The sequence below is a fragment of the Drosophila willistoni genome, unplaced genomic scaffold (genome assembly GCF_018902025.1).
Source record: "Drosophila willistoni isolate 14030-0811.24 unplaced genomic scaffold, UCI_dwil_1.1 Seg77.1, whole genome shotgun sequence".
Taxonomy (NCBI): domain Eukaryota; kingdom Metazoa; phylum Arthropoda; class Insecta; order Diptera; family Drosophilidae; genus Drosophila; species Drosophila willistoni.
In genome coordinates this window covers 44,463-51,256 of record NW_025814673.1, presented here as the reverse complement: position 1 = coordinate 51,256, position 6,794 = coordinate 44,463, and the positions used below count along the sequence as shown (strand labels likewise).

Here is a 6,794-nt window from a genome sequence, read left to right as displayed (position 1 = left end):
GATTAATAGAAGCAGTTTGGGGGCATTAGTATTACGACGCGTCGCCGGCAGAATAGTTAATCGACCAATATTAGCTGCATTTCCTTCAGTACTAACTGCACCACGTAAATAATTGTACTCCTCAGAACGCAGTTTGGCTTGGTTCAACCTAATAAATGTTAAACGTTCCGTTTCTATTTTTACATACATGTCAACACAATACTGCTGAAACAATCGACGAAACCGCAGCAAATAGTTGTCAGCATTTTGACGAATCATCAAACGATATGCACAATAATTCATTGAGCTAACTTTCTTTGCAGTTTCTTCACCTGAAATTAAAAATTTGATAATTAACCATTTCAAAGACAAATAATACAGACATTAACCATTATTAAGATACTGATACTTTACCATTCAATGGATTTATCAATTTAATATTAAAATAATATCCATCTTCTCCTTGCCAAAACATTAGTGGGTATTGCAATGCGTCATATGATCGATGAGTTTCAGATATTTGTTGTAGTTGCCCAGTATCGCGACGTTTAAGCACAATATCGCGTTTTTCCAATTGTTCACCAACAATCACGATAGCAACTTCGTCTACTGTTGGCGCATTAAATGCTTTGATGACAACTTTATAGTCAAAGCACTCTTAAACAACCTGACCAACGCATGATGTTCATGAAGCAGAACTAGGCGTCGATCAAGTTGTTCTTTCATGTTGCCCATGAAATATATTTGTAAAAATTTATTCTATTCTATTCTATTTTATTCGTGTTAGTTACACCACTTATAACTCGAGATCTGCTGAACCAATCTTCGTGGTTATTGATCCCTTCGGACTTGTTTCCTCCCGAATAGCAGAATACATCTTAAAAACAATAAATATTTGTCGGAAAACCCCTTAAAACAGTCAATTTTTTTCCCGTTACAAACGTTTTCTAACAGTCAGTTTAAATACAGTCAATTGTTGTTTTAATGTCATTGTAGTGCTCTGTAATATACAATGTGAAAACTAAAGGAAAAATTCGAATATTGTGTTTTGTGTAGTGACATAATAGAAATTCGAATATTGTGTTTTGTGCAGTGTTTAGTAACCCATATTATCAAAGCAAACCAATTAGCAATCTAATCATTATGCCACGTTCCAGATTATCCGATGAACAAGGAGAAATTATACGAGAAGAGCGCCGCTTTAGTATTGAACGAGGAAGGGCATTAATTCGTGCTTCTCAAACACAAGAGCACAGAGGACAGCCTATGAAACGGCTAGGTTAGAAACGAGAAATCGTCGAGCCTATCGTACAGATGAGCATAGGAATAATCTTCAAAGTGCAAGAAGAAATGGTTCAAGAATAGATTTGGGTCGAGCAGATTTTCTTTATGATTGCACCATCGACTACAGCTTGCATCGATTAGTTTGTGGCATTGTGGCTCATTGAAGTTTGCTGGTAAAACAACTGGTTTGTGCCGCCTTAGTGGTAAAGTAAAATTGTTATTATTGGTCCCGCCAACAGTGCCATTGTGTTTCCTACTTTATGGCGAAATACTAGAAATATGACATTTTCTAGCGAACACTTCAAAATACAATGTCTGCTTCCAAGTGACTTCATTTGGGGCTGAAATTATCGAAGAACATGTTATAATCCAACATTTAAGGTAATTTACGTTAAAAAAAATTGTTTGTAAGATACAAGATCTGCAGTTGTGATCAGAGCAGATAAAAGACCTGCTAGAACACATGAACGCACATTTAATGATCCAACAATGGATGAAGTGGAAATGTTTATTGTTGGTGACGTTCATATGACGCGTTTCAATACCCGCTGATGTTCTGGCAAGGTGACGATGAATATAACTTTAATATCAAAATGAAAAATTTATTGAATGGTAAGATCAATGCCGTTAACGTATTAGGTGTTCTAAAATACAATTTTTATCAAATTTGTAAGGGTAACAAAGGGTAAGATCAATGCCGTTAACGTATTAGGTGTTCTAAAATACAATTTTTACCAAATTTGTTTTAGGTTAGGAAACTACCAAGAAGGTTAGGTCGATGAAATACTACGCATACCGTTTGCTGATTCGTAAAAATTTTGACAATTATTACTTCAACAATATTGCGTTGACATGTCGAAACAATACGTAGTACCTTAATTTTATTCGGTTGAATCAAGGTAAATTGCGTTTAGAAGTGTATATTCAATGTTGGTCGAATGACTATTTTACCGGCGAAATACACAGGTATTTTAAATTCCTTGAATGTGCAGGGTTAATGCTTAGAAATTTAAACCAACCAAAACTGTGCAGTGGAAAGCGTTTGTTGATAAGAACACTGATGATCAATACATAAAGAAAAATTTAAAGATGAGGAAAATCGTATTCCAAGGATCCCGATTCGTCTTTTCTTCGCCATGACGATCAACAAATCACAGGACCAATCCTTGACTAGTTGTGGCCTTAATCTAAAAAATTCATGTTTTCACCAAAAAACAAATAGTGTCGTTTACAAAGGTGCTAAAATGAAAATTTCGTTTTACTTTTCAAATATAAATCAAAACAAAAATTTTTTTTTCATCTGTAAATCCCAAACGAAATGTTAACAAATATTAAAAGCAGTCAGGTGACGAAACGAGGTTCGCCGGGTTTGCTAGTGTACTTATAAAAATAACACTGGACTACTTGTCGTGCGACTCAGTTGATAATACATAGGTATGAGGAGGCTACATGAAAATGATACAAAGGTATCAAGATAGCGCGTATCATACAAATGTATGAGGAGGCTACAAGAAAATTGATACAAAGATATCAGGATAGCGCGAATCGTACAGATGTACGAGGAGGCTACTAGAAATTGATACAAAGGTATCAAAATAGCGCGAATCATACAAATGTATGAGGAGGCTACAAGAAAATTGATACAAAGGTATCAGGATAGCGCGAATCGTACAGATGTACGAGGAGGCTACAAGAAATTGATACAAAGGTATCAAAATAGCGCGAATCATACAAATGTATGAGGAGGCTACAAGAAATTGATACAAAGGTATCAGAATGGCGCGAATCGTACAAAGGTACGAGGAGGCTACAAGAAAATTGATACAAAGGTATCTGTTCACGCCACCGGGTGAACAGCAGAGAGCGAGGGGTAGGGTTTTTTCCAAAACCGAATTCGGTCATACTGAGGAGGGTGACGAAGGGTTCTCCTGTAAGTCGCCATATTCAATCCAGTACGAGCATCTAACCCGAGCACCCGTTCTTTCATTGCTTTCGATAATATACCTTTTTTCAACCCGAAACATTCTCGTGTGTGTCGGGACATCTAACATGTAACATAAATAGAAATAAACCAGAATTAATCTTAAACGAAGTTCTCGCGCGTTTTAATTGCATTACTCACTCACCAGACCCCTGCAGAAATTGGCACCCGGCAACCACTTGCGTCTTATTTGGATCCTTCCGCCCCTCCACGAACATTGGTCCTTCGAGCCAGTTTCAAGGGTTACGTGGTATTTCCCGATCATTTTTGTGTTTAGGAAGTGCATTTTTTTTCATTCTTTGGAATTCTGATTGTCCAAAAGTCCAATTGCATAGCAATACATATGTATGTATATACACACATATACATACATACATGTAAAAACAGCTGTTTTCTAACCTGCAAGTAAAGGTGTTTAATAATCGAGAATGAATTTATAAAGTACCACTTACCTTTACTCAAAGTGAAAAGTACACTTCACGGGCTGATCATTAGTCCATCGGCATAAATTATTTATGTCAAATAATTTTTACATCCATACATACATATGTACATACAAATGTAATAATTTTTGTACATACATACATATGTCCACATACAATTTGAATTCACCCACACAAAATTAATTGCAGCCACTCCGATTGGCTTTCCGCAATTTAATAATTCGAAACCTACATAATTAAAGCAGGAAATCGTGATTTTCGTTAAACAATTTACAATTAATTAAATTCACAAAACATAAAACACGGCAGAACAGCTGACTCCCGATCAGTGCTGACACTCAAGTGTCATCAGTGCTGACACTTGAGCCAAGCCGTGACTCGGTCACGACATCAATATTTTCCTTCGTGTTTTTCGTATTGTGCAAAAATATTTCAATCGACTGATTGAATTTAATTCGCAAAATATTTTCTAAAGAAAAATAAAAACCTTTTATTTATATGGAATTAATATTTTGGCTTGTCTTGGTGCATTTTGATCTTTTCCTCACAGATCCATGACATTGATCTTGTCCGTTTAATGAATTAATTCCAAGTTTTTTTTTTCCTTCGTTGAAAAGTTATCGGCACTCCCAATCCTACTGATCTCAATTTTTCCATATTTTTAAATACTCTTATAAATTTTAACATTTTTCCACATTGTATAAATTTTAATATCCAAGTGATTATATATCCTTATAATTATTCCCACAACTGCGAGGAAAATTATAAATCCTTCTAATTTCATTTATGCGATCTTTGCTTATTCATTGTGTTCATTAAAAAGAGGAGACATTTCTCCTTCTCACTCCTCCTCTATCCTTAAATTATACAGTCCACTTACAGCTTCGTTTCGATCTCCTCGCTTGAGAGCTCTAAGTCCACGTTTGTTTCCATTCGATTCGTAATAGCTCAGAGGACACTCTACGATGTCTCTTTCCGACTTTGTTGCCGTGTGCGAGGCATTAACGGCGTTCGAGGCTCGCGAGGCCCAGGCTTTAGCTGACGATGTGCCACTCCTCTTTATTAAAATACACTTAGACTAGCTTAAGTCACTTTGGGCAAAAGTCGAGGCAGAGTTTTCACGATGCTATAAAGCCTTGACGGCTTAAAAGAACGACGATAGTCCGAAGCACATAGCTACAATTAAAGCTAAGCATGATTATTGTTATATGGTATATGTGCGAGGCGGGACTTTGTTTGGAGAGCGAATCGAGCAGTTGTCCACAAAAATGGCTCCCCCACCAGTCAGGCTCTCCGTCGATTCCACCCATCAAAGCCACACAGTTCCCCCGTGCGAAGTAGAAATCTTTAGCGGAGACAGCCTGGCTTGGCCTACATTCCGTGATTTGTCTACCGCGATTTTTATCCATAATCCAAGCCTAACACAAGTGGAGAAACTTTACCACTTAAGTTGCAAAACTCGCGGTGAAGCCAGAGCCATTGTTTCTAGGTCACCCTTGACCAATGTAGGGTTCCAGTCCGCGTGGGATAACCTCACTGCGCGATACGAAAATAATCGATTATTGATTATGAGCCAAGCCAAGCAGCTTCTACAGATCCCAGCTGTAACACAAGAGTCTGGCAAAGCGTTGAGAGAACTGCAGACCTCAATTCAAGGTTGCTTAACCGGTCTTGAGCTTTCCGGAGCTCGTACAGACAATTGGGATATCCTTCTTATAGCAATCTGTACGAGCAAAATGCCCAAATCCACCCTTCTGTTGTGGGAACAGTCCGTTCCAAATAAGACCGCCGTCTCATCCTGGGACGACCTTAATCGATTCCTAACTGATCGCCACCGTGTACTAGAGGCCACAGATGTCCTTCAACCAAGCTCTATCGGTCAGACCTTTCCATCCGTAAGCCGAAAACCTACGGCACGAGCTCAGGCCTTTTCCGCTCAAGTGCAAGAGAGCTCAGCACCTGATGCTTGTATAATTTCGAATCCTGCGTCCTCCGATTCTTCCAGCAGCCCTCATGTAAACGTGGGAAGTTACTTCGCCTCCACTCGCAACACTGGCCTCCTGGGTACTGCGAGGGTAACTATTCATCATCGTGGCCAGCAGTTTCAAATCCGCGCTTTGATTGATATGGGATCCGAAGCGTCCTTTATTTCCCAAAGAATGTTTGAATTGATTAATCCTCCAAGCTGCAAAGTATCAACTAGCATTCGCGGCATTGGGCAATGCGTTGCTGGTAGCGACGACAAAGTGTGCCGCTTACAGATTTCTCCTCCTGACCAACCGCTGCGACGGTTCCAAGCAGTCGCCGTGGTGCTGCCTAGTGTAGCTGAAGCACTTCCGTCCCGCGACGTCCCGAATAAGGTGAAGCAGGATTCGCTTGACCTTCCGCTCGCTGATCCGCAATTTCACCAAAGAGCTCCTGTGGATTTGGTGCTTGGAGCCGAGCTCCTTCCCACTATCCTTGGGGAACGAATCATCAAGAATGTTGGTGATTCCTTCGTAGGGATCGAGACGATGTTCGGATGGGTTCTCTGTGGATCCGTTACTGGAAAATCCAGAAGGTCTCGGTCCACCTCCTCCAGCAGTCCGAAGATGTCTCTAAGGACAGCAGCACCATCCGATTTAGAACGCAGTTCCAATTGCTTCAGGTGCCGCGTTTGTCAAGGGGCACACGCGCTCCGTCAATGCCGACAGTTTCGAGGACTACGAGCTGACGACAGGCTACGGGTAGTCTTGAGCAACGGATACTGCCCGAACTGTTTGGCTCATGAGCATTCCAATGGTTTCTGCAGGAGCACAGCAGGATGCCTTCGATGTGGCAAGCAACACCACACGCTCTTGCACATCGACAGCTCAGTCGCCTACATCCAACCCAAAGAGCAAAGAGCCGAAAGGCACCCGCCTTTCATTCGGATTTCTATCCAGAGGTCATCAGCCATCGTGCCGCCTACTCCATCTGCATCCAAAGTTCCCCCTCCATCTCCACCCGTGTCTTGGCGATCCAGAACGCTGCCATCCCCCATCCTTAGACATGTCCAGCGAGGCAATTGCAACTTGTTGCAAGGGGGGCGGTATGTTCACGCCACCGGATGAACAGCAGAGAGCGAG

General features: G+C 40.5%; 1 long non-coding RNA gene across 1 annotated transcript; it reads left to right on the top strand.

Moving 5' to 3' along the window:
* Window positions 1–1,374: 1,374 nt before the first annotated feature.
* LOC124461954 lies at window positions 1,375–2,226 on the top strand. Its single transcript, XR_006955336.1, has 3 exons — window positions 1,375–1,436; window positions 1,503–1,875; window positions 2,013–2,226. It is a non-coding gene; the product is annotated as an uncharacterized LOC124461954 (long non-coding RNA).
* The last annotated feature ends 4,568 nt before the right edge of the window (window positions 2,227–6,794 follow it).